Source organism: Aethalodelphis obliquidens, unplaced genomic scaffold (genome assembly GCF_003676395.1).
Source record: "Aethalodelphis obliquidens isolate GAN/ISIS:26980383/991018 unplaced genomic scaffold, ASM367639v1 scaffold63, whole genome shotgun sequence".
NCBI classification, from domain to species: Eukaryota; Metazoa; Chordata; class Mammalia; order Artiodactyla; family Delphinidae; genus Aethalodelphis; species Aethalodelphis obliquidens.
In genome coordinates, this window is record NW_020838007.1 from 1,248,909 (window position 1) to 1,262,313 (window position 13,405).

General features: G+C 43.8%; 1 protein-coding gene and 1 non-coding gene across 3 annotated transcripts in view; one reads left to right on the forward strand and one right to left on the reverse strand.

Moving 5' to 3' along the window:
- Nucleotides 1-13,405, reverse strand: part of UBE2L3 (ubiquitin conjugating enzyme E2 L3) — a 43,922-nt gene that overhangs the window by 9,777 nt on the left and 20,740 nt on the right. The gene's annotated exons all lie outside the window — the stretch shown is intronic.
- TRNAW-CCA (transfer RNA tryptophan (anticodon CCA)) lies at nt 5,933-6,005 on the forward strand. The gene has a single exon. It is a non-coding gene; the product is annotated as a tRNA-Trp (tRNA).

Below are 13,405 nucleotides of genomic sequence, written 5' to 3' on the forward strand. Positions count from 1 at the left end.
ACACGGGACTCGTGGCTGGACTGATGTGGACAGGCAGCTCCTAGATGGATCCACTGATGATCGACCACGTGTGTTGGCCGGTGGAGAACCCTCAGCGGTGTCCTTTCCGCGGGGTAACCCTTCACCCACAAGGAACACAGCCCGGCCTGGCTGCCCTGAGGACGTCTACCCAGGCCTGGCCCAGACCCACCCTCAGGCTGCTTGCCCCGGGGTCCAGTTACAGAGGGATGGGAAGGCGGGCTTCCTTGCGCTCTAACCTTCACAGTCCACTAGAGGGCCTGGTCGAAAGGCAGGAAAAGCTCCTGGCCTCTGAGCACAGACTGTCTTCTCATGCCCTGTAACTGTTAAGTGTTCATTCTCTCTTATCTCTTCGTGGTTGCCTGAATTACCAAGTCTGCACAGTGAGCAGAGTCATCATCTGCTAACTTTGCTTTCTGAAGATGACCTCTTTGTACTGTTTCCAACAATTGGGTTCCTAGCACTTTTCACAGTACAGCTCTTTGTCAATGAATACTCTGACGTTTAAAAATTCCATCATTTTCTCTTTGAAAATAAACATTTGTGGAAGTATTTTTAGAACAGATTTTCCAATCTTTCATGACCAAACTACCCTATGAATTACACCTAAATTTAAAATCACAATCTCTAAACCATAATGGAAAAGAATATGAAAAAGAATACATACATGTATATAACTGAATCACTTTACTGTACACCAGAAACACAACATTGCAAATCAACTACACTTCCGTAAAATAAATTTCAAAGAAAAAAACTAAAGAAATTAGGTTGGTCACTAAGTTTCAAAATGCTTTCTTAAAAACCCAATAAAGCACACTGAATATTGCAAAAAAAAAAAAAATCACTGTCTCCAATAAAACGGAATTCCACAGGAACTTTCCCTCCTCTGAACTCATAGGCACCTTTCACGGCATGATTCACCTTCCCTTCAAGAAAAGAAGTAGCTTTATTGTTATTTCTCATAGAAATATAACATTCACACCAAAAAAGTAGTACTAGACATTCCACCCCAGGATAAGGGCTGAGCGTGTCCACAACACAGCCTGCGGCGCACAGCAGTCAGCACACTCCTTGGTCAAGGGACCCGGATTCAGGGAGCGCGGTGCTCTTGGCCGCACAGCCTGTGCCCGCCCACGCGTGGGGCAGATCACTTCGCTTTCTAAGACCCAGCCACAGAACTACTAACGTCGGAGAATTCCTTGTCTGTTGTAGAAAACGTGTGGTGTGGGCCAGCACCCTGGCACGCGGCACTCCTGCACACACACGCATGCGGTTTGCTGCTGGCAGCACCCACTCGCCTGCCCTCGGCGCACCCATGCCTTCACTAGGGCTGCAGCGTATTCCACCATCAGACGCGACACAATTTCCTTACCCCCTCCCCGTTGCCAGGCGAGAACTTGCTGCACTCGTGAAGAGTGTCTGGACCCAAACGCTTCCTTACCAAAAACATAAAGCGACCACAGGACCCACAACCCCACTCCTAAATATCCTAAAGAAATGAAAACGCTTGTCGACATAAAATCCTGTTCACAAATGTTCATAGCAACATCATTCATAATAGCCAAACAGAGGAAACAACCCAAATACCTATCAACTGGTGAATGGATAAGCAAACTATGATATATCCATTACAACAGAATATTATTTGGCAATAAAAAGGAATGAAGTACGAATATATGCTACAACATGGATAAACCTTGAAAATATTATGCTAAGGAAGGAAGCCAGACACAAAACGTCACGTATTATATGATTCCATTTATATGAAATATACAGGATAGCTACATCTACAAAGTAGATCTGTGGTTGCCTACACCTGGGGGACTGGGGGTGATGCTAACAAGGGGAGGTTTCTTTGAGGAGTAATAAAAAATGTTCTAAAATTGTGGTGATGGAGAAACAACTCTGCAAATATACTAACAGCCATTGAATAACTGTACACTTTAAATGCATGAAATGCAGGGTTTGTGACTCTCAATGAAACTGTTAAAAAGGAAATCAAAGCTAACTCAGAAACAGGGTTTTCGACTGAGGACAGTGTTGTCCCTCCTGGAGAGGTTTAGAAATGCCTGAGGTTGTCCCAATGACAAAGGTGGCTACTGGCATCTAATGAACAAGAAACAGAGACAACCCTGCACAAATAATCCACCTGCACACACCAAAATGTAGTTTCCAAGGCTCTCTGAGAACTACAAATTCAATAACTTACAGAATGTTTGTGGGGCGCCTACTCTGTGTAATGCACAGTGCTAGGGACAGGAAGTGGGAGGGAAACAGATAAAGGTCTCTGCCTGAACCAGAACTCGCTGAGACGACACCCACACCACCAGTTATAAAGCAGAATTAGCCCTCTGAGGAGCCCCAAAGAGAGGGGGGCTGGACCACAGCTGACCCCAACGGACTGTCCAGCCAACGGCTGCTCCCGCTGTCTCCTTGCTGGCAAAATCCCAGTTTTGTTTCCGTCCATGCTGCCCCCTCATTGTGAACCGGGGTAAATCCTGACTGGTCTACACCTGTCCCATCCAATATGGTGGCCACCAGCCCAAGCGCCTATTGTGTACTTGCAACAGGACTCTTCCGAATTTAGATGTGCTATAAGCGTAAAATACCACCTGGATTTGAGACTTTGTGCAAAAAAAAAAGAATAAACTATTTAGTTAATAATTATTTATATTGATTACATGTAGAAAATATTTTTGATATACTGTATTAAGTAAAATACTTACCAAAGTGAATTCCACTTGTTTAATTCCCTTCCTTCCTTCCTTCCTCCCTCCCTCCCTTCTTCCCTCCTTCCTTCCCTCCCTCCCTCCCTTCCTTCCTTCCTTTCTTCCTTCCTTCCATGTTAGTTCCCTGACCAGGGATCCAACCCACACCCTCCTCGGGCCTTCAGCAGTGAAAGCGCGGAGTCCCAACCACTGGACCGCCGGGGAATTCCCTAATTTTCATTTTTAATGGGAGTTCTGGAAAATTTAAAAGCACGGCTGTGGCTTGCAGTATACTCCTTTTGGACAGCACAGTCCATCATGGTACTGCCCACACCTCGGCCAGTGACAGACCAGGGGTGGCCACGTGTCCTGGTTCTGGATAATGAGGAGTGAGGGGTCTGTGGTGGGCCCCTGGGATGGGCGTCTTTGTTTTTGGTCACACCAAACTACACACACACACACGTGTCACAGATGGAGAAGTCTGAATGGGGTTGGTGGACTGATCAGCGTCCACTTCCTGGTTACAGCACTGCACTACAGTTGCACAACAGGTGAAGGCTACTGGGGAATCTCTGTTATTTCCTACAATTGCATGAAAATCTACAGTTATCTCAAAATAAAAAGTTCAAGGAGAGAGAGAGAAAAGAAGAGACCGTCTCTTCCTTCCGGGAAACTGTGAAGCCCATGCAGGTCTGTGCTCTCCCCTCGCCGAGCCGCTGGATTGCCAGTCCAGAGCCCCTGCCCCAGGACTCTGTCAGGGGCAGCAACTTTCCCTTTTCAAAGCCACGCTAAGTGGGGGGTTTCCTTACTTGCAGTCAAAAGCGACCTCACTACTATGAATTGTGAGTGGAGGGAACAGAGAGGAGGGAGTGATTCACTGAGACCAGGGAATAGAGAGCGTCAGGAAGACGCAGGTGCAGGAGGATGACCAGTTGGAAGGGGTACACACGGCTTCACAAACAGAAGAGGAGGCCTCTCTCTCTGAAAGTTAACAAGCAGATATTTACCTCAACAATTGTCAGCTTTGAGCAGCCCAGCCCCAGGACAGGGGAGCAAAAGCTCCTCGAAAGAGGCTGGGGCCCGAGCCCAGGTGGGGGAGCCAGGGCCTGTGAGGTGCTCAAAGAACCTGTGAGACGGAATGGCCTGCACGGAGGCAAAGGCAGTTACAGCTTCTGCAATGGGATGTGATCGGTGTACCTGAGGCTCATTCCCAAAAACACTCTGCTCAGCAGAACCTGGTGCGCGAGCCTCGGGGCTAGTGCAGAGGCCAGAGACACTGTGATGGCAGAGAGACTGCATCCTCTCCCAACAGGCTGGTGGAGTGACCACCAGGGCGGTACGAGGCCTCTCCACAAAACTCAATTTCATTTTAAAAACAATTATTGACACAGCTTTGGAGATGCAAGGCCTCAGGAATACAAAGCTGACTCCCAAGTCTGTGCTTCTGAAGCCCAAAGGCAGAGAAATCCAGGGCAGTCTGACTACACACTGACAAGAGGCAGGCATTTACCAGCTCCTTTTACAAATGAGGGACAGAGGCACAGACAGAAGAAAGACACTGTCGTTGTTGAAACGTTGTCACGTGTGCATGTCTTACCTTCTCAATAAAAGGTAAAACCAGCAGCAGCACCCCTGTAAGTCCAGGGTGACAATGACAGGGGTAGGGAGCAGCCCGGGCAAGAAAGGAACTCAACTGGGGATGAACACCCCCCACCAAAGAACTAAGCACTCAAATCATCAAGTTAGAAAAGAACAAAGAGGGACTTCCCTGGTGGCGCAGTGGTTAAGAATCTGCCTGCCAGTGCAGGGGACACGGGTTCGAGCCCAGATCCGGTAAGATGACACCTGCCACGGAGCAACTAAGCCCATGTGCCACAACTACTGAGCCTGTGCTCTAGAGACCGTGAGCCACAACTACTGAGCCCACGCACCACAACTACTGAACCTGCGTGCCTACAGCCCGTACTCCTCAACGAGAAGCCACCACAATAAGAAGCCTGCGTACTGCAACAAAGAGCAGCCCCCCGCTCACCGCAACTAGAGAAAGCCCACATGCAGCAACGAAGACCCAATGCAGCCAAAAACAAATAAAATAAATAAATTTAAAAAAAGCAAAGAGCAAACAAATACCAAGGAAAACAAAAGACAAAACATAAAAGCAGAAATTACCATAAAAGCAAAAATTAGCAAATCAGAACACAGAAAAAAGAATGAAATTTCTACTTCTTGATACATGAAGTCAGTATAACCATCTATCAAAATCCACTAAACAGGGCTTCCCTAGTGGCACAGTGGTTGAGAGTCCGCCTGCCAATGCAGGGGACACGGGTTCGTGCCTTGGTCCGGGAAGATCCCACATGCCGTGGAGCAGCTGGGCCCGTGAGCCACGGCCGCTGAGCCTGCGCGTCCGGAGCCTGTGCTCCGCAACGGGAGAGGCCACAGCAGTGAGAGGCACGCGTACCGCAAAAAAAAAAAAAAAAAATCCACTAAACACAGAAAACACAATCCAATCTCACATATGACCACAGATGCAAGCACACTAAAGACTAGGAAATTTAATACACTGGAACATTTAAAAACAGTCCATTGTAATGAAGGGGGAATTAATCCAGAAAGCAATGAGGGGCTTAATTAACAGGCCACTTTGAAAACCCACACCACAAAACCTAATTGACAGTAATATGGCCTTTAATGAAATCCACTCATTCCTGATTAAAAGAGAAAAATTTAGGGTGTAACATCAGCAAAATGGCAAAGCAGGCAGCTCCAAACTCCCATCCTTCCATAGAAACAAACAAACAAAATACTGCAGAAACCGTCAGAACCAACTTTGTCAGAACTCTGGAAAACAGTCAAAGGTTTACAGCAACCTTTGGCTGTGAATGCAGAATCAAGAAAAAGGCAACTAAAACACAGTAGGAAAGCTTTGTGTCGACTTTACTTGCCCTTAGCCTGGCCGCTCCCTGGCTGGGAGACAGGCATCTTGAAGATGGGTGAATGATGGCCACCTCTGACTACCACGTGGGACCCAGGCCCTCCATTCCAGAGAAGCAGAGCAGACCTTAGTCACAAATTACTGTCTGTCTGTTCTAACCAGTCCAGGGCTACCTGGAGGGCTGACACAGGTGCTCTGTTTTGCCTCCCTCAGAACCCACAGAGCATGGGAAAAGCACAGGAACTGCTCAAGAAGACTGTAGGGGACTTCCCTGATGGTCCAGTGGTTAAGACTCAGCACTCCAAATGCAGGGGGCCCAGGTTCGATCCCTGGTCAGGGAACTAGATCCCGCACGCTGCAACTAAAGATCCTGTATGCTGCAACAAAGATCCCATGTGCTACAACTAAGACCCGGAGCAGCCAAATAAATAAATAAATAAAAGACTGTAAGGCCATGAAAAACTCACAGCTGCCTACAGCAAAGGATGGCAGGTGAGACACAACAGATTGCATAAAGCCAAAGAAGTAAAGCCACAGAGAAACCCAGGGATATCAGGGCATTCAGAAGCACCCAGGTACACTGCGGAGCTGAGAAAGTCACACATATGCCTAGGACAGGATACACGCTAAGAAAAGAACTGAGAAGATCTGAAGCTTTCACCACCAGCTAACCATAGGCTCAAGGAAAGCAGGAAGTGAAGAAGGCAGAAATGTAACTGGCCTGGCTACATGTTCAAGAAGTACCCTAGCATAGAACCAATCTGCAAAGACTGAGAGACTTTTTTTAAGCTCCTGGCATTCAAGGAAATTTCAGTCAAAACACTGGTGGAACACAAGAGAAGCCTTTAACACTCAAGAACAGCAAATCCTGCAGGGAGGGGGAGAATCTGATTTACGCATTATAATATTCAAATGTCCAATTTTCAACAGCAACAACAAAATCACAAAGCATACAAAGAAACAGAAAAGTATGGCCCATTTAAAGGATAAAAAAAAAAACTGACAAAAACTATTTCTGAATAAGCCCAGACATTAGACTTACCAGACAAAGAATTAAAATCAACTGTCTTAAAAATGCTCAAAGAGGGAATTCCCTGGCAGTCCAGTGATTGGAACTCGGCACTTTCACTGCCATGGGCCCGGATTTGATCCCTGGTTGGGGAACGAAGATCCTGCAAGCTGTGTGGCCAAAAAAACCAAAAAACCCCCCAAAAAACAGTGCTCAAAGAGGTAAAAAAAATCATAGGCAAAAACCTAAACAAAACCAGGGACTTCCTTGGCGGTCCAGTGATAAAGAATCTGCCTTCCAATGCAGGGGATGTGGGTTCGATCCCTGGTTGGGGAACTAAGATCCCACATGCTGTGGGGCAACTAAGCCCGCACACAACTCCTGAGCCCACAAGCCTCAACTAGAGAGCCTGAGTACTGCAAACTACAGAGCCCATGCACTACAACTAGAGAAGAGAAAACCCACACACCACAGCTAGAGCAAAGCCCACTTACCACAACGAAGAGCCAGCACGCCACAACTAAGACCCGACACAGCCAAAAAAAAAAAAACAAAAAAACTGAACAAAGCCAGGAAAATAATGTCTAAACAAAATGAGAACACCAATAAAGACACAGAAATTATAGAAAGGGACTCAACAAAAATTCTGGAGAATAATACAATAACTGAAATGAAAAACTCACTAGAGCAATTCAGTAGTATACTTGAGCAAGCAAAAGGAGTCAGCAAACTTGAAGTTAGGATAATTGAAATTATCCCATCTAAGGAGCAGAAAAATGAAGAAAAGTAAACAGAGCATAGGGACATATGGGACATCACCTAGCACACCCAACACACATATTATGGGGGCCCACAAACGGATAAGGAGTAAAGGGGCAGAAAGAATATTTAAAAAAATAATGACCCCAAACATTCAAAATTCCATAAAAGATATGAATCTACACATCCAAGAAGCTCAATGAACTGCAAGCAGGATCAACTCAGAGAGATCATACCAAGATAGTCAAATCATCAAAGGACAAAGAGATAATCTTGAAAGCAGCAAGAGAAGTAACTTGAAAGCAGCAACAACTGCTTTCTAACCAGAATGGAGGCCAGAAGGCAGTGGGAGGACACATTCAAGGTGCTAAAAGGAAAAGACTGTCAGCAAAAACTATCCTTCAAAAATGAAGGCGAGGGCTTCCCTGGTGGCGCAGTGGTTGAGAGTCCGCCTGCCGATGCAGGGGATGCGGGTTCGTGCCCCGGTCCTGGAAGATCCCACATGCCGCGGAGCGGCTAGGCCCGTGAGCCATGGCCACTGAGCCTGCGCATCTGGAGTCTGTGCTTCGCAACGGGAGAGGCCACAATAGTGAGAGGCCCGCGTACCACAAAAAAAAAAAAAAAAATGAAGGCGAGGGACTTCCCTGGCAGTGCAGTGGTAGAATCCGCCTGTCAATGCAGGGGACACATGTTTGAGCCCTGGTCTGGGAATATCCCACATGCCTCAGAGCAACTAAGCCTGTATGCCACAACTACTGAGCCTGTGCTCTAGAGTCCGCGAGCCACAACTACTGAGCCCATGTGCCACAACTACTAAAGCCTGTGCACCTAGAGCCCTGCTCCACAAGAGAAGCCACCACAATGAGGAGCCCTAGCACCACAACGAGGAGTAGCCCCCACTCAATGCAACTAGAGAAAGCCCATGTGGAGCATCGAAGACCCAATGCAGCCAAAAATAAGTAAATAAATAAATAATTTTAAAAAAGAAAGAAGAAGAAGAAGGTGAGGGAGTTCCCTGGTGGTATAGTGGTTAAGACTCCACACTCCCACTGCAGGGGGAGCGGGTTCGAGCCCTGGTCAAGGAACTAAGATCCCAAATGCTGTGTGGCATGGTCAGAAAAAATTTAAAAATAATAAAAAAATTTTAAAAAATGAAGGCAAAATTAAGATATTCCCAGATAAAAAAATCGAAAAGAGAAAGAGGGAATGAATTCATCACTAGTAGATGTTCTGTAAAGGAAATACAAAAGGGAGTCTTCAGGCTAAACAAAAAGATACTAGACAGTAACTTGAAGCCATAAAAAGAAATAAAGAAAAATGGTTAAGAAACTATACAAGATAATATAAAACCCAACATTATTGGTTATTATACTTTGGGTTTGTAACTTCTCTTTGCGACAGTAACAATATGAGGGGTTGGGTAATGGAAATATATGGGACCAGAGTGTTTGTAACTACTGAAATTAAGTTGGTATTATTCAAACTAGGTTGTTAAAAGATTAAGATGTTAATTGTAATCCCCAAGGTAACCTCTAAGAAAATAACTAACAGGCATACAGAAAAGAAAAGAAGAATGGAATCAAAATAATATGCTACAAAAAAATCAACTAAATACCCAAAAAAGGCAATAATGGAAGAATTTAGGAACAAAATGCATACATGACATCCAGAAAACAAATAGATAACAGAAGCAAATACTTTCTTGTCAGCAATTACTTGAAATGTGAATGGAATAAACTCTCCACTTAAAAGATGGAAATTGCCAGAATGGATAAGAAAACACAATCCACCCATATGCTGCCTATAAGAGATTCACTTTACATACAAAGACACAAAGAGGTTAGAAGTAAATGACGGAAAAAGTACAAGACACAAAGGACATTATATATTGGTAAAAGGTTCAATCCATCAAGAAGATATGACAATTATACACCTATATGCAACGAACAAATTATGAACCAAAACATATGAAGCAAAAATTGATGGCACTGAAGGGAGAAATATGTTATAAAATAATAGCTGGAGATTTCAATACCCCACTTTCAATAACAGAACAAGACAGAAGATCAACAAATATCTTTCTGACCACTATGGAATACAACTAGAAATCAATAATGGAAGGAAAACTGGAAAACTCACAAGTATGAGGAAATTAAACACAAACAACCAATTGGTCAAAAAGGAAATCACATGGGAAATTAGAAAATACCTTGAGATGATAAACACAAGACATCAAAACTTAAGGATGCAGCAAAAGTAGTGCCCAGAGAAAAATTTACAGCTGTAAATGCCTACAACAAAAAAAGAAGGATCTCAAATCAATAATCTAACTGAATACCTTAATAAATGAGAAGAGAACAAACTGAACCCAAAACCAGAAGAAAGAAGTAAGTAATAACAATTACAGAGGAGATAAACAGTGCAGGAAAAAAATAGAGAAAAAAAATCAATGAAAACAAGTTGGTTCTTTGAAGAGATCAACAGAAGTGACAAACTTTTAGCTAGACTAAGGAAAAAAGAGAGGAAATCCATATTACTAAAATCAGAAATGAAAGTGGGAACATTACATTTATTATAGAAATAGAAAGGGATTACAAGAGAATACTATGAACAGTTGTACACCAAAAAATTGGATAACCTAGATGAAATGGACAAATTCACAGAAACACACAACCTACCAAAACTGAATTGAGAAAAAATCTAAATAGACCTATAAGTAGTAAAGAAACTGAATCAGTAATCCAGTAATCAAAATCCTCTCAACAAAGTAAAGTTCTGAACTGGATGGCTTTTCTTGGTGAATGCTACCAAACATTAAAAAAATTAACACCAATCATTCTTGAACTCTTCCAAAAAACTGAAGAGGTGGGAACACTTTCTAACTCATTCTACAAGTCTAGCATAACCCTGATATCAGAGTCAAAGACACTATTAGAAAAGTATATGAATTTTGATGCAAAAATCCTCAACAAAATACTAACAAACTGAAATTCAGCAGCATATTAAAAGGATTGTACACCATGACCAAGTAGGATTTATCCCAGGTATGCAAGGATAGTTCAACATACAAAAATCAATCAATCAACACACCATGTGTGTGCAGAATAGAAAAGAATAGAATGAAGGAGGAAAAAAGATCATCTCAATTGATGCAGAAAAGTATCTGACAAAACCTAATACACTTTTGTGATGAAACACTCAATAAACTAGGAATAGAAAGAAATTTCAACATGAAAAAAGCCTACAGCCAACATGAAAAACCTACAGCCAACGTCACACTGAATGGTGAAAGTCTGAAAGCTTTTCTCCTAAAATTAGTAACAAGACAAGGATGCCAACATTTTTTATTTTTTGGCTGCACTACACAGCTTGCGGGATCTTAGCTCCCCAACCAAGGATCAAACTTGGACCCCGGTAGTGAAAGCCCCGAGTCCTAATCACTGGACTGCCACCAGGGAATTCCCAAGGATGCCCACTTTTTTTTTTTGGCTGCATCAGGTCTTAGTTCTGGCACGCGGGATCTTTTGTTGCAGCGCGTGGGCTCTTTAGTTTGTAGCACGCAGGCTCTCTAGTCGAGGTGCATGTGCTCAGTAGTTGTGGCACACAGGCTTAGCTGCCCCGCAGCATGTGGGATCTTAGCTCCCCGACCAGGGATGGAACCTGCGTCCCCTGCATTGGAAGGCAGATTCTTTACCACTGGACCACCAGGGAAGTCCCAAGGATGCCTACTTTTGCCACTTATAGTCAATACAATATTTGGTAGTTCTAGCCAGGGCAATCAGGCAAGAAAAAGAAATAAAAGGCATCCAAATTGGAAAGGGAGAAACAAAACTACCTCTATTCAGAGATGAACTGATCTCATACATAGAAAACTAAAGATTATTCATACACAAACTGTTAGAAAAAATGAATTTAGCAACGTTCCTGGATACAAAATCAACACGCCAATATCAGTTACATTTCTGTACACTAACAGTGAACAACAATGAATCCGAAAAGGAAATAAAGGAAACAATTCCACTTACAGTAACACTGAAAAGAGTAAAATATCTAGGAATAAATTTAACCGAGGTGGCTGTTACAGACTGAATGTCTGTGTCCCCTCCGAATTCTTATATTGAAGCCCTAACCCCAGTGTGGCTAGAGAGTAAGGAAGTAATTAAGGTTAAATGATGTCACAGGGTAGAGTCCTGATCTGACAGCATTAGTATCCTAAAAAGAAGAGAGCTCCCAGGACTCCCCTGGTGGTCCAGTGGTTAAGACTCCATGCTTTCACTGCTGAGGAGACAGGTTCAATCCCCGGTCGGGGGACTAAGATCTTGCAGGCTGCGTGGTGCGGCCAAAATAAAAAAAAGAGAGCACCCTTGCTCTCTCTCCCCGTGCACTGAGAAAAGGCCACATGAGGACACAACAAGAAGGCTATGGAAGAGTCCTCATCAGAAACCAACCGAATTTTTTAAATGTTTGGTAGAATTCACCAAGAAAAGTCATCCAATTCAGAACTTTACTTTGTTGGGAGGTTTTTGATCATTGATTACTGCCAGACCTTGATCTGGGACTTCTGGCCTCCAGAACTGTGAGAAAACTGAATTCTGTTGTTTCAAGTGACCCAGGCTATGATTTTGTTTCGGTTTTGTTTTTTCATCCTGAGCTGAAAAATACAGAGGTGTAAAAGTTGTACACCAAAAATTACAAAACACTGCTGAAAGAAGTTAAAGAAAACCTAAATAAATGGAAAGACATCTTGGGTTCCTGGACTGCAAGTCTTGCTTTTGTAAAGATGACAATACTACCCAAAGTGATCTAAAGATTCAATATAATCTCTTTCAAAACCTCAATAATTTTTTTTTTCAAATGGAAAAACCCATCCTAAGATTCATATGGGATCTCAAGGTGTTACTGAACCAAACTTAGGTCTGTTTGCCCATACTCAGTAAAACCAATCTACTGACACTGAGTTGTGGTGAAGGAAAGTGCAGGGTGCCAAGCAAGGAGTCCAGGGCAGCTAGTGCTCAAAATACCCGAACTCCCCAATGGGTTTCAGGAAAGCATTTTTAAAGGTCAGGTGAGGGAGGGAAGTCCCAGGGTATGTAATCAGCTTGTGCACAATTCTGATTGGTTGATGGTGAGGTAACAGGGTAGTGTCACAGGGGTTAACATTATCAATCCTTAGGCACCAGTAGGTCTGGGAGCTACCTACTCATGGTCATCAAGTAGTTAATTTCTTCCATTTGGTGGTGGTTTTAGCAACTGTAAAACAACTCAAGAAATGTGCATCAGATACTTTTATCTACATACTTCAGGGAGGAGCTAAAGGAGAGGATATGGGGGAGGGGTCTGCTCCGGGAAGGCCCCATAGGGTCCTGCCCAGTTACACAGGGGCCCTGAATAGTCAAAACAATCTTGAAAAAGATCACAGTTGGAGAACTCACATTTCCTGATTTCAAACACTTACTACAAAGCTACAGTAATCAAAACAGTGTGGTACTGGCATAAGGACAGACATTCAGACCAACAGAACAGAACTGAGGGACATCCCTGGTGGCGCAGTGGATAAGACTCCATGTTCCCAATGCAGGGGACCCGGGTTTGACCCCTGGTCAGGGAACTAGATACCACATGCATGCCGCAACTAAAGAGCCCGTGAGCCACAACTAAGGAGCCCTGGAGCCGCAACTAAGGAGCCCACCTGCCTCAACTAAAGGAGCCCTTGTGCCGCAACTAAGGAGCCTGCGAGCTGCAACTAAGAAGCCCACCTGCCTCAACTAAGACCCAGTGCAACCAAATAAATAATATAAAAAGGAACAGAATTGAGAGCCCAGAATTAAACCCTCACATATATGTTCTATTATTTTTTTTATTTTTACTGGCGTATAGTTGACTTACAATGTTGTGTTAGTTTCTGCTGTACAGCAAAGTGAATCAGTTATATGTATATCCACTCTTTTTTAGATTCTTTCCCCATACAGGCCA